The 22,928-nt window shown below is 46.6% G+C and overlaps 1 protein-coding gene and 1 pseudogene across 1 annotated transcript in view; one reads left to right on the forward strand and one right to left on the reverse strand.

Moving 5' to 3' along the window:
* Window positions 1–22,928, reverse strand: part of LOC142574424 (cytochrome P450 3A9-like) — a 421,036-nt gene that overhangs the window by 38,344 nt on the left and 359,764 nt on the right. The window lies entirely within an intron of this gene.
* On the forward strand, window positions 8,771–10,251 carry LOC142573856 (uncharacterized; annotated as a pseudogene).

Consider the following 22,928-nt stretch of genomic DNA (forward strand, 5'->3'; position numbering starts at 1 on the left):
GTGTCGCGTATTGAAAATGGAAATTAATGTAGATAAAACTAAAGTCATGACATTTTCTTCCACTCTAACCTTTCCATCTAACGTATACACTCTGCGCAATTGCATGCTCGAACGAACCTCTTCCTTTAAATATCTAGGCGTTATTCTTACATCTGATTTAAGCTGGGCCATGCATGTTGAGCATATTACTAACAAGGCTATAAAAAAACTTGGCTTTTTAAAAAGCCGTCTGTACCTTGCAAACAGTGACACAAGACTTCGTGCATACATCTCCCTTATCAAAACAAGCCTCGATTACGCCTCAATTATTTGGAACCCTCACCTTTGCGCTCCTACTCTCCATATCAAAGTGTGTCGGCATTAAAGCAGACCCTTAATCTTCCGGATCTTGACACACGACGGAAATATTTCCGTCTGTCTTTTTTTCACTCCCTTTACTATTGTGGTTCATCTTTTCCATCTGCTCCCATCTAACCCGCCCATTATCTGTCCACCTGCAATGACCATGTATGCAAAGTGTCTCCCATATTTGCTAGAACCAAAAAATTCCAAAATTCCCCTTTGGTGTTATCAGTGAACGAATGGAACGCCCTACCTCAAGGTATTGTAACAATCACTGACCCGTATGCCTTCCAACCAGCCCTGCGAACATTTTTAAATGTATAAAATGTTCAGCTGCCACTTCTTGACTGGCCTATGTTACATATATGCATAATTTCTAAATGTTCATTTACCCGCACCCACCTGCCACTTGTGCCTTGTTGAAAAGTGCCTTGTACAGCAAATATTATTTGTACCATGTACTCTCACCCAAATTACTTTTCGTTTTTTCCCTCTTTTTTCATTTTTTACAAAGTGTTTCTTCTACCGAAATCTGTGCTTGTTGCCTTCAGTCATTTTTATTACAATATCATGTGTGAAGTGTATCCCCCCACCTATGTAATGCCTCTCGGGGCCTTTAGGGCATTGAAAATGAATGAATAAATAAATAAATAAATAAATAAATAAATAAATAAATATAGAAGACGTTTCTACTAACCCGGAATATCCGGCGATAGGGCATATAGGGCAATATTTGTATGTGCCGTTATGAGTTTTCGTACATGCAGATTTACAAACACGCACCTTAGACGGGAAACGGAAGTGGACATGACACTGCGGCTTGTATTTTGGCAACTTCCTTCTCCTGTTCAAGGCGTGTGCTTGTTATATCTAGTAATGGTCCCGAAGACACGCTAGCCCACATCTGTCCCACTCCTCGAAGATCGGCATTGGAATATTGGTAAGGGAGGACGGACGTTGTGAGATGAGGGCGACGGTGTTTGAAGGGATGCTAATTGAGGAAGAAGCGATTGGCATGGCTCAAGTTCAGAGGATGCGTTATGTGTTTCAAGAGTGAAAATTTTGGCTTTGCAGAAAGCCTTTTGAACTCAGATGCGCAGTTGGCGTACCACTTAGCCTGAACACTCCTTAAGTTCCTTAAGTCATGAGCTTGATAAGCCATTTAATGCGTTCGCCTTATTAAACACTCTAGAATCAATATTATATTACTCCTATTACAGTGGCATAAAAATTTGAAGTTTGAAATTCTGAAGCATTGATTCTGTTCGGTTACCTTGGGAAGGCAAAAACAAACAAAAAGGCAATGTTATTAGAGCTATAGCTTGACTTCTGTACAGCCAAAACAGATTTTATTTATGCTTCAGCTGGCGTATGACAGGTATAGACAACCTCACGCGCAACAATGGCGCTCGGGGTAGGTTAGAGTAAACGTGGGTCAACTTTAGCCAACCGGGCGGTGTCTAAATGACAGGCTCAGAGAGCACTGCAACAAGGTAAGGAAAGGTGATGATGGCAGGTTAGCAGCCCACTGAAGCAAGTGTGGTTTTCCTTCCCTCTATTTCGAAAATGATTCGTTGTGCGCAAACACAAAGAAAAAATGACCAGACTAATAACTGTGAGTGCAACTACTAAGAAGCTAGGCCAAGATTGCCTTAGCATGCCTTCAGTATATTTAACAAGCAAAGAATTATGGTTTCTAAATTCATATCTGTTTGTGTAATCCTGACTTGATGCATGGAATATATAAAATAGTAATCTGGCTTCCAATAAACAATGCGTTGAAATTAAACGCTTGTTGGTGTCCCTTACTGTGTCCGTGTGGAAAACGTATTTGCATTAAGATACTATATCATGCAACCCAAATGTTTTAACTTAACCTCTATAACGTCGTGCTATGGTGCTACCGCGATAATTATCTCGAATAAGCTCCACAGGGTCGTTGACAAAGGTCAAATAACGGATTCTAAGAAGCTCTCCGTTTTCAAAGCCCGGTAATATCGGCAAAACTTTCTGCATGACAAATACGTCGATAGCGAATAGATAGGAATGTTTCAACAACTGAGCATAAAATACTTCACGGTTTATGTAGTTAACACACTGTAAAATATAACTTTAAGCTTTATGCCAATAACTAACATAACCTGACGTGTTTTCACCGCCGGCACCCGCTTAACATCACTATACGCCAACTCGCCCAGCAAACCACCCTACTGTACATACGCAATCTCTTCAGCTTTTCTGTGCATGCCGATAACAACGCGTAAGATTTGGCTTCCCAACACTTCTCAACGCAGCCCTGAACACGAGGAACACCGTAGTGGCGCGGTCCGGTCACTTCTACCACGGAGGCTTACGTGGGCGTGCAGGTAAGTTCCGTACCTAATATGATACAGCATATTATTGTTCAACCCCCCTCTTCCCTTTCCTCGGTTAAGGTCCTTAATCATTCGTTTCACTTCACCTGCGGCGTTGCTGAACAGAACAATGTCATCCGCAACCTTAAGATTGCTGACATATTCGTCATTGGCTCTCACTCCTGGACCGAGCAAACCACACTACTTCCTGCTCTTTTAGCCTGATATTAATGATAATCGTAACCTGATAAGAAAACAAGTACTCGGAATATGTTGACAACCTTGCATACGAAATACCTTTCACGTGCGGAAAATCATACATAGGTCAGGTAGGCAGATGTATTATTATCAGGTTAAGAGACCATAGGTATGCGACAAAAACGCTCCAGTCACCAGGACATTTGGCGACGCATTGCGCACGATGCGACTGCAAGCCATTCTTCAAAGAAAGCAAGGCCTTGGCTCAATGCAAATCTAAAAAAGCACGTCAAATTTTGGAAGCGTTTTTCGTGCTCAAAAATGACTTGGGGAAACCACGTTCATACACATTCTGTGGCACTGGCAGAATCCGCTTTTAAATTCATAGACGGATGTTTGATCTAGCCATGCTTGTCATTGCTAAATCAGATGTGCATAGTTTGGCTTCTTTTTCTTCTTGCATGTTGTGTTATATATTTATTTTACATTCACCCCTTGCGTATATATTTGAAGTGCTATAGCGGACAATAAACAGTTGGAAGTTTGCGCACATGTGTGTTTGTGTTTTATCTCCTTTGTATAGCAATATAGCGCCGCAAGCAGAGCGTGTAGCTCTTGAACATAGGTCTGGTCGGGTGACCGACACACTATACTTCCCCGTCCAACGCTCGCACGTGATTGCACACGGTCTTAATTTCCTTCTGGACAACTTGTGTGTTCGTGAGCCTGGTAGAACTTCCATTAGTAGGCACGAACGCTACAGGAATGGTGCTGACGCCCTTGTGAAAAAAATATATCTAGAGGGAATTCATTAGGTGGCAGGGATGGTGACCAGGCGGATAGCGCCTGGCCAGAAGAATTGGTCGCCATCAGCCCAACACGGCTGATGCAAGGAATCCTAATAAATCAGGGACTAAAGTGAGGTTAGTGAGACGTCTGAAACCACGCGATACTCAGCGAAAACACCACTGCAGGTCAACGAAGCTTCAAGAGGCACCAAACAGCTCTCGGTCCACCGCGGCCAGTCTGATGAAATGAGACCGCAAATGTCGTTCACGGCGAAAGCATCACTGCTGTCATCGTTAACGTCATCATCCGTATGTTCAGCTGGTTCTGGCGGCACAGACATAACATCAATGTTCTCTACTATGCTTACTGCACTCTCAATTTCATCCAGAGCATCGCGCAAGTGAATAAACGGCTTCCTTCCAAATAAAATATTTGCATCCGTGCTGGAACAGTGCTAAAATTTTCATGAGCAATTCCGCTCTGTGAAGGTGGATGACTAGCAAAACTATTCAGCGCTCGGCACACAGGCGACGCAGAACTTTGAACAAAAGTAAGAACGCTTTTATTGGCCGGATCTGTGGCCATCTTGACAATATATGTACGCACATGCATCCGCGTATAACCTTTTTTTATTAAATGTGTTCACGTATGACAATGAATGGCTCATACTCCCTTAAGCAATGACTCATACCCTTGTAAACGCGGCCTGCTCTTTACGACGTCCGAGGTGAAATTCTACGTTGGAATGATGAGCTGCGACGAAGCCAGCTGTGGAAGAACTCGACGAACGCGTGAGCAGTGGCACGAGCGCGTTCGCGCGGTTGCGCCGAGGGGTGCCAACGAATCAGCTGTAGAAGAAGACAACGACTCTCGAGCCATTGCTGGTGATGACAGTTTAGGTCCCAAGTGTGACAAATGTAGTTCAAGGGCGCCTTACAGGTCCGCGAGCACACAGGGATATGTGCCGTTGAACTTAGACCCTTTCTGAAGAATCACAAGTTTCTACAAACAGACGCCACGGAACACCGGGTCTTAGCCCTATACATATTCGATCGGGTGTGTTTTACCTAAATTGATGCATCTATGTATATATTCTTGGTGTCTATTACGCACGTCTTCTTCATCTGTATGTTATCATGATCCTACATTGACCGATCCTAATCTTCAGTTTCCTGTGTGACCACAATCATCGGGTGTGTGCCTTGGCTGGTTCGACGCCAAGTACTAGGGCCAAATAAACGTCGCTCCAACAGAGACGTCAGTGGTGGAGGTGAGTTTTCAATTCTCAGTCCGCTACTCACTCAGTCTACCCCCTGGAGCTTCGTTCAGGCCACCGCTTGGGCCCGCTGCCCGTTAGCATGTCTCAGACCGACCCGCCCTCCACTTCAACCGCTAACGTTCCGTCACCGCAAGCCACCCCTTATATCTTAGGCAGCCACCAACGTGACGCCCATTCCTTCGCTGGTCTTCGTGGGGAACATGTGCAGAACTGGATGGACGGCTGCGAGCGAGTAAGTTTCGCTAATCGTTGGGACGACCTCCTCATGTCTCCTTCTACTTGACGGGTGTGGCGAAGACACGGCTCTTCAACCAGGAAATAGACACAACTGACTGGGCTACCTTAACGCAGCAGCTCCACCATGTATTTGGCACTCCGGCGGTTCGGTCTATCATCGCAAAGTAGACCCTCGGTACTCGCCAACAACAGCCAGGAGAGTCTTACACGTCGTATATCGAGGATGTTCTTGCACTCTGCCACTGTGTAGGTTCATCTATGCCAGAGTCAGGCAAAGTACGCCACACTATGAAAGTCAACTTCAATGCGCTTGTCATCGAGAACCACGCTGCAATCGCTGACGTCGTCACGACGTGTCAACACCTGGATGAACTTGAGTCTGTTCGCCTTGAGCCAGACGTTGGAGAATATTCTTACACGGCAGACCCACAACTGCGCCTCATGATAAGAGCCATGATATGCGGAGGATTACAATCAATGGGCTTGTCATCGCCGTCGGTGTGCCCTAGTCCGCCTTCAAGCGCGGCCTTGCGTGAGGTCATGCGGAATGAACTGGCCCCCTTAACCTACTCCACGCACGTGAAGCCTTCAGTCTCTCGTCCTCTACCAACATACGCGCAAGTTGCTGCCTCGCTCTAGGCGACGTCAACTCAACGGTCCCGTTAAAAACGGACGCGTCCGCTTCTACCGCGACTCCAAAGAACATCGCGTCGATGCCGCCTTAGCCTTCACCAGACCATCTGACTGTACTGGCTCTCGGAGCACCTGGAACCCACCTTGGCGTTCTCCACGTCCCACGTGCCATTATTGCTGCTATCGCGGCCGTATTTCACGTATCTGCCGCAAGCGCCAGCAGGAGGAGCGTCTGGCGTACGACATGTCTGAACGCAACTTTTCCAGTGCAGCCTCTTCGCAAAGCCCGCGCTTCTCTTCACCTCCGCTCCGCTCTACATCTCCGCCAGCATCGACAGAAGACCAAAGTACTTACTGTTAAGCCTGACGCCGCTCCACTTCGCGGTTCCGCCGCTCCACGTCTCCACTGCGGCCTGTCTCACTCAACTCCACCGTTCTTCCGGAAAACTAAGCGATGCAGTTTTTGGTGGAAGAACTGCGCACTTCAACAGGACTCAAATTGCTCCAGCGCGCCCGGCCAATATGTTTTCGCCGTTCAAGTGATTCCCCTCGAATCTTTGGTGGAAACAGGTTCAACAATTCCCATTCTGCATGCTAATTTATGTTCCCGCCTCAGAAAAGTCACGACACCTTATGATTGACTGACGCTGTTCGGCCTTCCGCTCTTTGTACTGCCCGCGTCCTCATCGATGACATCCTCACCATATTCAATTGGCTGTGTTGTCCCCGTGCGTTCATCAACTTATTTTAGGGTGGGATTTTTTTCTCCTGCTTCCGCGGCCATTTATTGTGGGCAACGCGTCGTACAACTTAACGACACTGACTACTTATTTGGGAAGAAACTTACAGGCCGTTGCGCCTGATTGCTGCGGAAGATACCGAACTACCTCCAGGCCGACAACGAATTGTTGCCGTTCTATCAAACGATATTGACCATGGTGACGTTTTGGTTTCGCCCTCTTCCCGCTGCCTTTATAAAGGCATCGCTTTTGCAGCAGGTGTGGTTCGATCTTACAATGCCTCAGCGCTCGTCACCGCCACGAACGCAACTTCGGAGAAAATTTTCCTTCCGCAACGCGCCACAACAGCTTGCGCAGCCGACCCAGGGCCACTGTGCGCCGTGCCCCTTAAACCTATGCCCTCCAACGACTGTTCTACTTGTGCTATTGCTTCTAACTCCGCCTTTACAGCAGCCATCAGTGGCTTGCCACTGCTGATGGCTGCAGCTGATGATGACAGCTTCAGAGATGCAGCAGCTGCTTGATTTGAGAAGAAACACGCAAATTTTTTTGATGTCCATTCCTCGACTCTGCGCCTAACTACAGTTGCAGCGCATCGCCTTCACACAGACTAAGCGTCTAAATTGCACCGACGCCCATACTGCCTGTCTTTAGCCGAGCGGAAAGTCATAGAAGAAAATGTCGCTGACATGCCATAACAGGTCATCCTAGCCTCAGGTAACCCTTAGTCATCTATCGTTTTCCTTCATCTGTATGTTATTACCATCATCCTACATTGACCGATCCTCATCTTCAGTTCTTTGTGATCATCATCATCTGCTGTGTGCCTCGGCTGGTTCGACGCCGAGTACTCGGGTCAAATGAACGTCGCTCCAACAGAGACGTCATAATATAGGTATTATTAACCCGCCGTGGTTGCTCAGTGGCTATGGTGTTGGGCTGCTGAGCACGAGGTCGCGGGATCGAATCCCCGCCACGGCGGCCGCATTTCGATGGGGCCGAAATGCGAAAACACCCGTGTGCTTAGATTTAGGTGCACGTTAAAGAACCCCAGGTGGTAAAAATTTCCAGAGTCCTCCACTACGGCGTGCCTCATAATCAGAAAGTGGTTTTGGCACGTAAAACCCCAAATATTATTATTATTATTAGGTATTATTATTATTATTATTATTATTGTTGTTGTTGTTGTTGTTGTGTCATCACTTCTTTGATAGAACCTGTAGTGGCACTCTGACGTCATTGAAGTCTTGAATTGTGTGTCTTATATAGAGCGCACGTGCCTGTGTGTGTGTGTCTGTGATGTCACTGATTAGTAGCTCTGTATAGCTACATAAGACGACCACGTAAGTGCCTTATGGTTCTTTTCCGTTGTATTGCAAGCTGTAAAAATGGCTGTGGCTTAGCTAAGGTTAAGCCCAGGATGCGAAGCATACTAGCCTTTATTTTAGTTGTTGAACCACTGTTTAGCCTGGTGAACTGCTGTTGCTTGGCTATATTTGGTTCGGCTAGACGAAGAAACAACTCATGCGTTACTCTGCTTCGCCTTCAAGAGTGGAACGCGACAGCGTTCCCGTCGACCCGCCAAGGGGTGTAAGACAATGGGCTACGGCGCAGCGACTACGCGCCCCGCATTGGACGCGGTGAGCGTCGAGCAACGCAGCGTTCGGCGCGGCAACGAAATGTGCGCCTGAGGAAGCGACGCACGCCTGAGCCTTAGAAACAGCTCGTTTCTAAGGCAACACCGCATTCACTAGAGGCGCTTTTGTACCGCTTTGAAGCATCGTACCCGTGGCTCAGTTGTAGCGTCTCCGTCTCACACTCCGGAGACCCTGGTTCGATTCCCACCCAGCCCATCTTGCAAGAGTTGAGCCAAAGCCACCTAGAAACAAGCGCAGCTGCTTATATACCGCCGCGACGCCGCGAGCGACGGCGCGAGTTGGAGCCCCGATTCTCCTCTGTCGTGACGTCACGGTGTCACGTGGTCAGCCTTGAAGGCGACACCGCCGCGCCTGAGGAGCTGGGTTGAGCTCTAGTAATATGCTTCGCATAATAAACGTGTTCTGGCAAGTAGGCTGCTGCGTACTTGAAGACACAACAGTGGCGACGAGGATGGGATTCTCATAGCGGACGATAACCGGCCACGGCTGAAGCGCTGGTTGCGGCTCCATCAGTTTGGGAACAGCAGGCGTCTACGCAACATGGCTTCTTGCGGCCGCTTCCAGCCGTTCACGTAGGAGGGAGACAAAGACCTCCATTCTTATGTGGAACGCTTCGAACACTACATCACTACCAGGTCAGCGACGACTTGAAGGTACCCGCTTTTGAGACGGCCATTGGAAAACAGGCCTACCGCACGTTGAAGAATTTGTTGGCCCCAGTGAAGCCCGAAGCCAAAACATACGACGAACTGGTCAGGGCTCTCAAAGGGCACTATTCACCGAAGCCCTTGGTGATAGCGGAAAGATTCCGGTTCAACCGCAGGTCCCAGCAAGAAAACGAACCAGTTGCTACGTTTGCATTAGAATTGAAAAGGTTGGCTGCATCCTGTGAGTTCGGGCAACTCCTGGATGACGCTTTGCGGAATCGGTTCGTGGCCGGACTGCGAAACGAAACAGCGCAAGCCGAACTCCTCAAGAAGAGTACCTTGACATTCCAAGCTGCTTATGACCTTGCCGAAAGCGGGGAACTCGCTCGCACTGAAACAAGGAAGAGTCACCCTAAAGACCTCAGCGAGTCCCTAGTCCAGCCACCCCAACAAAGAAAACCCGAGGCCACGGCATGGACAAGACGGGCAGCGAGCAAGAACACGGAGCGGCAAGCCGAATCAACTGACTGTTTCCGTTGCGGATCAACGCATCGCAAATATCATTTGGTGGGACACCTGGCAAGGGTCTGCAGAACGACGCCACGTTTGGTACACGCCCTTGAAGAGAGCCCTGGTTTGGAAGGCTCTGGTGACTCGGACAGTGTAAGTGGTGCGGACGATATTTTGCTGAGCCATATTTTTTTCATGTAACAGTAATAACAGTAGCTACATTGTGAAAGTTAGGGTGGCAGGTAGGAATGTCAAAATGCAAGTTGACACAGGAGCATCTGTGTCTATCGTACCAGAAAAGATGCACCGGCAATATTGGTCTGTTTTACCTCTAGAAAGTTGTAGTTTACGGCTAAAAACGTACGGAAGTGTCCCTCTGGCAATTACAGGCAAGTTGACGGTGCGCGAGAGCACAATGGCCAAATAGCGACCTTGCCTTTAATTGTAGTCCAAACACCACAAATGTGTGACACTCTGTTGTTGGGACGTAATTGGCTAGAGGCTTTGAAGCTGGATTGGACGAGCGTGTGTAATATCGGTCTTGATAAATCAGCCGCAATCATCGAAAAATTTTCAGAAGTGTTTGAGCCGGCACTAGGACTGATAGCTGACACATCGGTGAACTTAGTGATAAAAGACAGCAGTACACCTGTTTTCTGTGCGCATCGACCTGTGCCATTTGCACTCAGGGACGCCGTAGCACAGGAATAGCATTTACTAGTGGAATCGGGAGTACTGGTGCCTGTACGGCAAAGCGATTGGGCTACGCCCCTAGCAGTCGTACCCAAGGCTAACAAGCAAAGACAAGCTGTTATTAAATGTGTTGTTTTACACGCAGGTCGGCTCGCCTTCAAAAGTGTCTGATGACGCTTGGGCGCCATATTTTGTGCGACGAAGTGAGCTTTTTGTTGACAGAGAATGCGTGACGTGGGGACATCGAGTGATAGTGCCAATGTCTCTTCGCTGTAAAGTGCTATCGTTGTTGCATGAAGGCCATCCTGGAATGGCACGTATGAAAATGCTGTGTAGAGGCCACGTGTGGTGGCCCCGCCTTACGCAAGACGTTGAACAAACAGTGAAAGAATGTGTCACATGCCAGTTGACCCAAAATGCGGCACCCAAAGTTCCTGTAATGTCATGGGGAGTGTCTAGGCGCCGGTGGGAGCGTGTGCACTTAGATTTTGCTCATCGTGACCAGCATTGGTTTCTAGTGCTAGTTGACTCATATTCAAAGTGGGTTGAAGTGTTTGTCATGAACTCAACTAGTAATGAAAAGACAATAGAGAAGCTGCGCACAGTATTTGCCGCATACGGGTTACCGGCAGAAGTGGTAACAGACAATGGTCCGCAGTTTACGTCAGCACTTTTCGAGACATTCATGAGACGGAATGGCATTTGGCACACTAAATCGCCTCCTTATCACCCAGCATCGAATGGCAGCGCGGAGCGTTGTGTACAGACTTTAAAAAACATTTTTAAGCAGGTGAAGGATGAACAAATAAATGAGCAGATGAAGTCTCTCCAGCACCGGATCGACCAGTTCCTATTCAATTATAGGAACACGCCAACAGCGGTTACTGAGGACACTGCGGCCCAGCTGTTCTTATCGTGGAAACCTAGGACAAGGTTGAGCCTTCTCCATCCGGATATCGAGCAAAGGATGAAAGAAAAACTTAAGCGAACAAGTCAGTCGGCAAATCAGCGACGAGGTGCGTGGAGGGACTTCGAGGAAGGGGAAGGCGTCCTTTTACAGGGTCTGGGACCCGGGGAAGGGGAGTGGTTGAGCGGCAAGGTAAATAAACGTCTGAGTTCAAGTACTTATGTGGTCGGGATAGGGAAAGAAGAGCGGTACGTTCATGTTGATAATCTGAGACTGCGAACATTCCAGGACTGCTTCCCGCAATCCGTTCATGCACCATTTCCAAACACGCCCGCATGTAGCCAAGGCATTGTGTCTCGCACGTCTCAAGCTGCACACCCTGCAAACGATGGCGGAGCGCGAGAGATGGTTCAGGCGCCGTCTCCAAACACCGAACTGCCAGCATGTAGCCAAGACATTGTCTCTCGCAGGCCTCTAGGTGCACACCCTGTAAACGACGAAGGTGCGCAAAAGATGCCTGACACCGATCAAGTAGGCGAGAACGCAGTAGCCACCGACAAACAGGCCACTCCTCCGGACCCATCGTCTGCAGGCGGGGAGTCAAGCGGTGGCGCATCGCCATCTTCCCAACAGGAGCTTCGACGCAGCACCCGGCAAAGACGACCGCCCGACCGCTACTAAGAACACTTCGGGGGAGAAGGGAGTGTTGTGTCATCACCTCTTAGATAGGAACCTGTAGTGGCACTCTGACGTCACTGAAGTCTTGAATTGTGTATCTTAGATAGAGCGCACGTGCCTGTGTGTGTGGGTGTGTGTGTCTGTGATGTCACTGATCAGTAGCTCTGTATAGCTATATAAGACGGCCACATAAGTGCCTTGTGGTTCTTTTCCGTTGTATTGCAAACATGTGTTCTGGTAAGTAGGCTGCTGCGTACTTGAATACACAATTATTATTATTATTATTATTATTATTATTATTATTATTATTATTATTATTATTATTATTATTGGACCCAGACAACAAATACATCTTTTGACTGCGAATTGATTTATACTCATACTTTTATGAATCAGTGATGTGTGCAAGTACCGTCGCATGGCTGACGGGAATTTCAGAGTATTTACAACTTCAATGTGAACTCCGTATTCATGGAAATTAGATCAAACTCGGAGTTATGTTAGTCTTCTTAGCGGCTAGTTGTCATCTGATTTGTTTTGGGATAGTTTTGATGAAACAAGAGTTACAGCCGTTTTCTGTAACCATACTCCCCCGGTAAACGGCCATGTATTGACAGTAGACGAAAATTCTGTTAGACTTACAACTTCACTTCGGATTACCTAATTATGACATGTAAATGAAACTCGACGTGATGATAGAGTCGTTTTAGCAGCCAATTTCAGTGTAATCTTTTCCAAGATACCTACATTAGATTGAGACCTAGAGAGCATTCGCGAGAAAGCGGACATGAAACTTCTTTCATGTCTACGTGACGCGGTAGAGGAACAGATATCGGCCACCGCAGGGCGTACTATATACAGCTTCGCTGTAAAAGCTTCGATTTGTAACTGTTAGCGCCCAGTGTACTGAATAGAGTACACCGAACTTTCAATGCTTGTTCTGTTCTTTGAAAGGAAGAACTGATCGTACTAAAGACAGAGAAAGGCCCCGCAGAGGCTCCCAAAAAAATGCAACACCGAAACCAGTCCTGCTGCTGTGCCAGCTACATCTGGACAGGAGGAAAATGATATGAATGTTGATTTTACGGGACGATCCCCTTCCAAACGCAAGGCGAGGGAGCCTGACCCACTGGCGAGCTGGAAAAAAAATTGAAACGTAGCTGATGAAAATGGACAAGGATAACGAAACCATGAAAGCAGGACAGCTACAGAATGGAGGAGCAATTGCGCTATTACAGACACAAGTGAAACAAGAGTTTTGCAAGATAGACCTCCTAAGCGCGTCGATGAATACCTTAGGCACGACAATAGCTTGGCGGTGCGAGAACATTGGGGCAATAGAAGCGATCCTTAACGAAAATGGATAAACGTTCGGGTAAGAAAAATGCCTCCACATTCTGGCAGTGGAATTGTAGGGCGTACGAGAGGAAAAGAGTGTTGCTGCAACAATACCTCGAGCTACAGCAGGAAGCACCCGTAGCCGTAGTCATGCAGGAAACTAGTAAGGCCCCTGTTAGATTATCGGGTTACCAAAGCTTTGACAGCGGCAAGGGGGATAAATGCCACGTCGCCACCTTTGTAAAGCGAAACTTTGTAAGCATAGTCCACGATGCCTCCCCGTGCGAGGCAGAGGCTCTTCTCGTTGAGATTATCACAGGAAAGAAAAGTATAAATAGCATATTCCTGCTGAATGTGTACAGCACACCCAGGCAGAAGAAAGTTAAATTCATTACTTTATTTCGCAAAGCACTCAAATCTGCAGATGGGAGACCTCTCGTAATTATGGGAGACTTCAACGCGGCTCACGAGGAATGGGGATATACATACAGAGAGCCCAAAGGTAGACGAATTAGTGAGGATGTACAAACGCTAGGTCTTACTCTACATACTGATGCGTGCGTCCCTACGCGCACAGGCAGCAGTATAACCAGGGACACTACACCCCACCTCACGATGAGCCACATGGCAGGAACAGTAACGTGGCGAAGCACAGGACCAAATCTAGGCAGCGACCACTTTATTATTTCGCTCACACTAGGAAAAGGCGTCGACTCACCTAATAAAACAGCCGAAATTAACGGAGTGGGATAAATTCAGAGACATAAGAAAGGGGGCCTCACTACCGGACGATAACTACAATATCGACGAGTGGACACACCTCCTTGAAACGCACATAGGACAAGCGACTACAAATCTAGGGCATAAGGACGCACTCCCAGCTCTAGGCAGCAAACTGCCGAACATTTGGAGTAGAAAGAATAACCTGTAGAGAAGACTCAAGGCACAAAGGTCGAACAGGAATATCAGGCGTGAACTAACCAGACTCAACAAAGAAATCGAAACATATGCGATTAGACTCAACGAGCAGAATTGGTTCAGCAAGTGCGGTGAGATGGACGACAATATGAGCCTCTCAAAAACATGGAGCCTTCTCAGATATCTCATCGACCCTAGTAAATCAAAAATGCAAGCTTGCACAAACCAGATGAGAGCGAGGCGTGGCTTCGTAGGCACAGGTGACGATCTCATTAGCGAGCTCCAAGGGACATATCTTAGAAGAGCAGAGAGCGCGGTGTTTAAAGACTATGAGGGACCTCCCAACACAAACCTCGATGCCCCGATCAACACGACAGAGGTTAGAACAGAGCTTAATAACCTCAGAAAGAGATCGGCCCCCGGTCTGGACGGGATAGCAAACACAGCTCTCAGGAATCTAGACGATGAGTCCACCATCGCACGAACCGAATACATGAACCAGGTGTGGGAGAAAGGAGAACTCCCAAATACATGGAAACAGGCGGACGTAGTCTTTATTCCAAAGCCAGGCAAAGTACCCGGCTTGAAAAACAGGCGACCAATCTCCCTCACCTCGTGTTTAGGAAAATTGATGGAGCATGTTCAAACGAGACTGACCTGGTCCACGGAGGAGAATGATCTCTGACCGGATTAAATGGTTGTATTCAGGACAGGGCTGAGTAAACAAGATGTCGTGCTCAGACTTAAGCATGATATCTTAGACAGATACGACTTAACTGACACCAGGGCGATCCTAGGCCTCGACCTCACCAAGGCATTTGACAACGTTAGCCACAAGGCTATCTTGGCAAGCCTGGAAGAGGTAGGTGTGGGACATAGGGCATATGCATACATCAAAGACGTTCTGTCACAGAGGAAGGCGAATATCCAATTTCTGGATGTAAAGTCACCTCCCATCAAACTTGGAAGCAAGGGGACTCCGCAACGGTCGATGCTATCACCCTTCCTGTTCAACATAGCGATGAGGGGTCACCCGGCGGAACTCAATAAGATAAAATCGATAAATTTAGCATGTACGCAGATGATATCAACAGCTGGGTCAACAATTGGAGTGACGCAGCTATCGAACTACAGATAGCGACGAATATGGTGGAAGAGTATGCGGCCAGCAGGGGCTTGGCGTGCTCGCCATAGAAATCTGAGCTGTTAATCACTGAGCTAAAACATCAAAGGAGAACCGCTGGGAGCAGCAGACCCATCATTGTTTTCGTAAACCGAAATGAGGTTCCCAAGGTGTAGGAAATCATTTTTCTGGGCATGTATATACAGAGAAATTAACAGAACCTCACGACAATCAGGAAGTTAGAGGGATACGCGGCGCAAGTCACGGGGAGCTTTAGGAGAGTTGCACTCAAAGGTAGGGGCCTCAAAGAGAACAGCCTCCTTAGACTCACGCAAGCCTTTGTTACCAGCCGAATAGCGTATGCCAAACCGTATCTTGTGTTTAAACAAGAAGAAAAAAAGAAAAATAGATGCGATCATTAGGAAGAACGTTAAGAGAGCCCTAGGGCTCCCAGATTCGACCTCCACAGACCTCCTTCTCAAAATGGGGGTTCACAACACGCTAGTTGAGCTCACTGAGACAGTAGGAGTGTCTCAGTTGGTAAGATTAAGCCAGTCCAGGGAGCAAAGTCATGGAATGGATAGGAATCCAATGCGACAGGGGTGCCCCAACTGCCAAGAAGGACATTCCGTTGGACGTGCGTAAACGCTTCCGAATTCCCTCCCCCCTACCTAAATATATGCATCCCATGTACAACAAAGACAGGAGAGCTCAGAGCTAAGGCTCTAGTAAACAAAATTAAAAGCACACCGGCGCATAAAGTAGCGTACGTGGACGCTGCTTGCGGCAGAGACAGGGCTGCTGTATCGACGGTGGTTGATGGCGACGGGTGCATTAAGATAGCGTGCTCTACGTACACGAGAGATGGCTGTGCAGCCGAGGAGGTTGCAGTAGCACTCGCTTGTGCAGGTCCGAAAGCGGGAGTCATCATCATCACCATCGTCATCATCACCAGCCTGGTTACGCCCACAGCACGGCAAAGGCCTCTCCCATAATTCCCCAACTACCCCGGTCATGTACTAATTGTGGCCATGTTGTCCCTGCAAACTTCTTAATCTCATCCGCCCACTTAACATTCTGCCGCCTCCAGCTACGCTTCCTTTCCCTTGGAATCCAGTCCGTAACCCTTAATGACCATCGGTTATCTTCCCTCCTCATTACATGTCCTGCGCTTGCCCATTTGTTTTTCTTGATTTCAACTAAGATGTCATTGACTCGCGTTTGTTCCCTTACCCAACCTGCTCTTTTCTTATCCCTTAACGTTACACATATCATTCTTCTTTCCATAGCTCGTTGCGTCATCCTCAATTTAAGCAGAACCCTTTTCGTAAGCTCCCAGGTTTCTGCCCCGTACGTTAGTGCTGGTAAGACAAAGCTGTTATACACTTTTCTGTTGGGAAAAAATGGCAACCTGCTGTTAATGATCTGAGAATGCCTGCCAAACGCACCCCAGCCCACTCTTATTCTTCTGATTATTTCAGTCTCATGATCCGGATCCGCGGTCACTACCTGTCCTAAGTAGATGTATTCCCTTACCACTTCCAGTGCCTCGCTACCTATCGTGAACTGCTGTTCTCTTCCGAGAATGTTAAACATTACTTTAGTTTTCTGCAGATTAATTTTTAGACTCACCCTTGGGCTTTGCCTCTCCAGGTCAGTGAGCATGCATTGCAGTTGGTCCCCTGAGTTACTAAGCAAGGCAATATCATCAGCGAATCGCAAGTTACTGAGGTATTCTCCATTAACTCTTATCCCCAGTTCTTCCCAATCTAGGTCTCTGAATACCTCCCGTAAACACGCTGTGAATAGCATTGGAGAGATCGTATCTCCCTGCCTGACGCCTTTCTTTATTGGAATTTTGTTGCTTTCTTTATGGAAGACTACGGTGGCTGTGGAGCTGCTACAGATATCTTTCAGTATTTTTACATACGGCTCGTCTACCCCCTGATGCCGTAATGCCTCCATGACTGCTGAGGTTTCGACTGAATCAAACGCTTTCTACTAACCAATGAAAGCTATATATAAGGGTTGGTTATATTCCGCAAATTTCTATATCACCTGATTGATAGTGTGAACATGGTCTATTGTTGAGTAGCGTTTACGGAATCCTGCCTGGTCCTTTGGTTGACGGCATTCTAAGGTTTTCCTGATTCTATCTGCAATTACCTTAGTAAGTAGGCAACGGACAGTAAGCTGATCGGTCTATAATTTTCCAAGTCTTTGGCATCCCCTTTCTGATGGATTAGGTTTATGTTAGCATTCTTCCAAGATTCCGGTAGAGTCGAAGTCATGAGGCATTACGTATACAGGGTGGCCAGTTTTTCTAGAACAATCTGCCCACGATCCTTCAACAAATCTGCTTTTACCTGATCCTCCCCAGCTGCCTTCCCCCTTTGCATAGCTCCCAAGGCTTTCTTTACTTCTTCCGGCGTCACTTGTGGGATTTCAAGTTCCTCTAGACTATTCTTTCTTCCATTATCGTCGTGGGTGCCACTGGTACGGTATGAATCTCTGTAGAACTCCTCAGCCACTTGAACGATCTCATCGATATTAGTAATGATATTGCCGGCTTTGTCTCTTAACGCATACATCTGATTCTTGCCTTTTCCTAGTTTCTTCACAGCTTTTAGGCTTCCTCCGTTCCTGAGAGCATGTTCAATTCCATCCATATTATACTTCCTTATGTCAGCTCTCTTACGCTTGTTCAATAACTTGGAAAGTTCTGCTAGTTCTATTCTAGCTGTAGGCTTAGAGGCTTTCATACATTGGCGTTTCTTGATCAGATCTTTCGTCTCCTGCGATAGCTTACTGGCATCCTGTATAACGGAGTTACCACTGACATCTATTGCAGATTCCTTAATGGCGCTCATAAGATTGTCGTTCATATCTTAAACACTAAGGTCCTCTTCCTGAGTTAAGGCCGAATACCTGTTCTGTAGCTTGATCCGGAATTCCTCTATTTTCCTTCTTACCGCTAACTCATTGATTGGCTTCTTATGTACCACTTTCTCTCATTCCCTCCTCAAGTCTAGGCTAATTCGAGTTCTTACCATCCTGTGGTCACTGCAGCGCACCTTGCCGAGCACGTCCACATCTTGTAGGGGGCCATTGTTAGCGCACAGTATAAGGTCTATTTCATTTCTATTATCACCATTCGGGCGCCTCCACGTCCACTTTCGGTTATCCCGCTTGCGGAAGAAGGTATTCATTATCCGCATATTATTCTATTCTGCAAACTCTACTAATAACTCTCCCCTGCTATTCCTAGAGCCTATGCCATATTCCCCCACAGACTTGTCTCCAGCCTGCTTGTTGCCTACCCTGGCATTGAAGTCGCCCATCAGTATAGTGTATTTTCTTTTGACTTTACCCATCGCTGATTCCACGTCTTCATAGAAGCTTTCGACTTCCAGGTCATGATGACTGGGTGTAGGGGCGTAGACCTGTACGCCCTTCAATTTGTACCTCTTACTAAGTTTCACAACAAGACCTGCCACCCCCTCGTTAATGCTATAGAATTCCTGTATGTTACCAGCTATATCTTTATTATTCAGCAATCCGACACCTAGTTCTCGTCTCTACGTAAAGCCCCGGTAGCACAGGATGTGCCCGCTTTTCAGCACTGTATATGCTTCTTTCGTCCTCCTAACTTCACTGAGCCCTATTATATTCCATTTACTGCCCTCTAATTCCTCCAATAGCACTGCTAGACTCGCCTCACTAGATAACGTTCTAGCGTTAAACGGTGCCAGGTTCAGATTCCAATGGCGGCCGGTCCGGAGCCGGGGAGTCATATTACTGGTTAGAAAATTAGCTATCCAAAATTTTAACAAAGGGGAGAATCTCGGAAGGGGCCCTCCAAATTCTACTCAAGAGCTCTCCTAAGAGGGCATAAGTTTCATTTGGGTTCCTGCCCATGAAGAAGTCCCAGATAACAAAGCCGCTCACGAGCTCGATCGAGCACTCTACCACCGGGCAACTCTAGAGCAGCCAATTCCAGGGATAAAAGATAACATCGTCACGTACAGGGACATTGGAGTTTATTACAAAGCCGAAAGAAGAATCTTTCCGCCTCCGCATCAGTCTCTCTCTCTCTGGAGGACGCTTGTATTTGGCGGCGCCTCTAGGGAAACAATTATACATCACCATATTGCATCTACTTAATTCAGACGAGGGACTATAACGATGCCCTCTGCAAAATTTGTAAGGAGAAAGGTACACAGATCATGTAATTTGTGAATGTTCTGGCTCTCCAGGCGCCAAGGAAAACATGGACAGGAAAGAAGCCTGGGAGGCCTTGCTCCAGAGCGAGGCTGAAGACGAGCAGCGTCGAGCAATCCGCCCGGCCGTGTAGGCCGTGAAGACTCACGGTCCTCAACGCGCGGACACTGCTTCGTCACCCCGCCCTACCTGCTTGTGGGGTAAGAGGCGGGCACCCCAGTTCATTGGAATATTAAAGTTTTCAATCAATCAATCAAATCGATAAATATTCAGGTCAACGTAATTTATTTGTTTGTAGAGTTGTTTTATTAGACGAAGTAATGTTTAGAAGAATAAAACATGCAAACTCAATTTCTGCGTGTTTTTCTTCTGTTTCTTGCTAGCGAGGTATATAGTTCCGTTTCGTCTGCTTCTTTCCCGCGTCGTGCAGTCGCACGCGCAGAAAACGAAACTACGCAATCTTGTACCATGCTTCAGTGCAGCAGCGATCATGCTCTCCTTCATGCTCTCGAGTCTGCCTCAGTGCTCATTATGGCACTGACTTATTCTGCTAATCAGGTGTTCTCACGCAGAGCGCGCAAGATAGTCTGTTGGTCGAAAGGAGACAAACTCAACTGTTCACATGCGATACCGTCACCGGAAGTGCAAACCCAGCAAAAACGAGAGAGAGAGAGAGAGAGAGAGAGAGAGAGAGACAATAAAAAGAAAGGACGCGGGGCACGTGAAGTATTTGTGACGGGATGCGGGAGAACGCAAGAAAGGAATTTCGCTTTCGTAGGCAAGACGGGAAAAGTAGAGAGTCGCCACGTTGGCGGTGGCACTCGCCTCCTGAAATGATGGGTTCGCGGAGCTTTAACTATACCTATATCTGCTATAACTGAAGTGAGTAGAGAAATTCTTCCGGTAGAACGCTCCTTCAATTTCTAAAATTTGCCATGCGGCCTGGTGAAGGCCGTTTCAAGATAATCTCCTACTGAAGATAGTCTGAAGATAGTCTCCTACTGAAGAGGACTATTCGAAGGAACCTACTCAATTCATGTAAAGATCTCCGCAACGGTTTTGGCGTCACCTTGCTCTATCGCTTGGAAATATCAACTACGTTGACCTTGATGGATATAGTATTAGTGATGCCTAGGTAATCAGTAACGAATGTAATTAGTACTTCCATTCTGTGTTTGCCTTTTTGAAGTGTTCACTTACTGATCTCTCTTGAACAGGTTGCGAACGAGAATTAGGTAAACCGGGTTTTGTTCACCTTAAGCAGGGAATATTTTCTTCATTTGTTGGCATTAACAGGAAAAATCTCGGCCAAAATTTATTCCAAAGGAATTTTTACGGTGCTACGCATAATGGGCCGCAATGTGCTTATTGGTGATTTTTTAAGACTTCACTTCTGCAACAGGCATTACCATATGACTGGCTAAATGCTCGACTGCTACTTGTTTTTACTTCAAGAAATAAATGCAAAATTTAAAACTACCGACTCATTTCGAGGGCATATACTTATTGTAAGGTATTTGTACATATTATATGAAAAAGGTCATTTTATTAACTTAAAGATTATAATCTTCTTTTCCCCAACAGCATTGCTATAGATGGAATGTGCCAACAGTTGCTCAGCACGAAGAGACAGTTCGTGTGATATGGAATCAGCACCAAAAATGTGTTATGGACAAGATTGAAGAATTCCAAAGAAGATCCCTTCGACTAATATTATGGAGATAGACAGATTATGTCACTAATATGTTAGATGATGTTCAACTTGCTGAGCCGAAAATAGTTGCGAGACTAAAATTGTTATATCAATTGCACTGTAATTGCTTTGATTCCGACCATACTTCAACTATGTTTCTCTTGCACCGTAAAAAGAAATTCCCGTAAAGAACGATTCGAAGAAATCAGAGCGCGAAAATTACTTTAACTATTCATTATTTCATAAAACAATAGAACAAGAGAATTACTTAGTCCCCATAGTCCTTCAATCAGTCTCATTAAAACCAATTCTGCAAGTCACATTCATGTCATTTCCGTTGCGGCAACTGAAGTTTTACGGATACCTCGCTGTACTTATTTGCAATAGAGTCTGGCACTGTTTCCGTTCTTTGTCATTGTTTTCCGACCACTACGCATATGAATGTTTAGCCGATGCTTTCTTTCTTTTTATTATTTCCTTTTTCTTTGGTGTCCCATGTGATTTGCTTTCTGTTTACTAAAGAGCCTTGTTCTATAATATTTGCCACATTCCTATTCGCACATTTATATTTTTTTTATGATTTCTAATTTAATATAATATATATAATATCAAATAATACCGGCGGAACGCGATCGCCTCACAAGCTATAACGATCTTACCAAATCATTCCCTCTCTAAAGAAGAACCTTCCCCATACCTCATCACAAGCTAAACAGAGCACAGGCAACCACCCTTCGCCTAAACACGTACCGTCACTAACACGTCACTACAGGATCTACACAGACCCTAGTAACACTTGTAAGATTTGTAAGACTCAGGCAGCATCGCTTCCCCACAGGCTATTGGAATGTAAACACCAATATCCGACAATTATTACTGTGACCCTCTCGTCAAGATGGCACGCCGCCCTGCGCAGCTCCCACCTCGAAGACCAACTCTGGGCAACGCAGCAAGCCTGCCAGGCGGCGAAGAGGCAAGACCTCGACGTCCCCACGTTGGAAGCCTAGGCCCAGCCCACTAAAGTGCTAGTTTCAATAAAAGTTTGTTCCTCCTCCTCCTTCTAATATTTAATCTTCGGCTAAAACCTTATTCGTGTTTTGTATTGCCGACTTTGTGTTCATTTATCCGTTCATTTATATTGTGAAATTGAACTTACCCTGCTACAACAACAAGGTTGCGAATATTACCAGGCAAAAAGGCGTAAGTAGCACCTCGAGAAGAACCTGGCCACTTCATACACAGGACAGCTTCATAGTGGCCTCATATTTATTGATGGATATAATAAACTTAAAAAATGTCCGCCCTTCCACTACTGTGAAGAGAGGCGCAAGCGAAGCTCGGTATCCGCGGCTCTTCCCTGACGTAACGCCTTGACTTAGCTCTCCCTCACAGCGAGGCCGGCACGTCGACGACGAGCCCTTTCTCGAGTGAGTGCCCGGCGGCGTTCATCAAACGACGCCTGTTCTTCGGCTGAACGCACGACGCGCGGCCTGCTCCCACTGCCGTTCCGTCAACGCAGCCTGCTCTTTGGCAGGACCAACCAAACGCGTCCTCCCCATCTGACTGCCAAAAATTTGACCTACTTTTTTTTAGTGCCCATTTGTACCGTAATACTCGGTAACATACCGTGAATAAGTTTTTTCTGGTGCATTTTAACCAGCTTTTTATTTCTATATTTCTTTTGCCTCCAGGTTACCCATTTTTCTTTTCAGTGAAGTGTTTTTTTGAGGCTGAAACCTCCTGTATAACTGAATATCAGGGTCTTCGATGCTGTACATTTATTTTACCGGCTCTTCAATATTAAGCTTTATGTTTATCTTAAAATGAGGCACTGTGAGGCACGCGAAGAGCACCTGTGCAAATAAGTTATGGGGTCAGGGGGACAAAGTGAGATGATCATTATCTCTGTCAGCAGTCCAATTAACTCAAATTGAATAAATAACTTATAATAACGTTTTGGCGTACACGGC

Source organism: Dermacentor variabilis, chromosome 3 (genome assembly GCF_050947875.1).
Source record: "Dermacentor variabilis isolate Ectoservices chromosome 3, ASM5094787v1, whole genome shotgun sequence".
NCBI lineage: Eukaryota > Metazoa > Arthropoda > Arachnida > Ixodida > Ixodidae > Dermacentor > Dermacentor variabilis.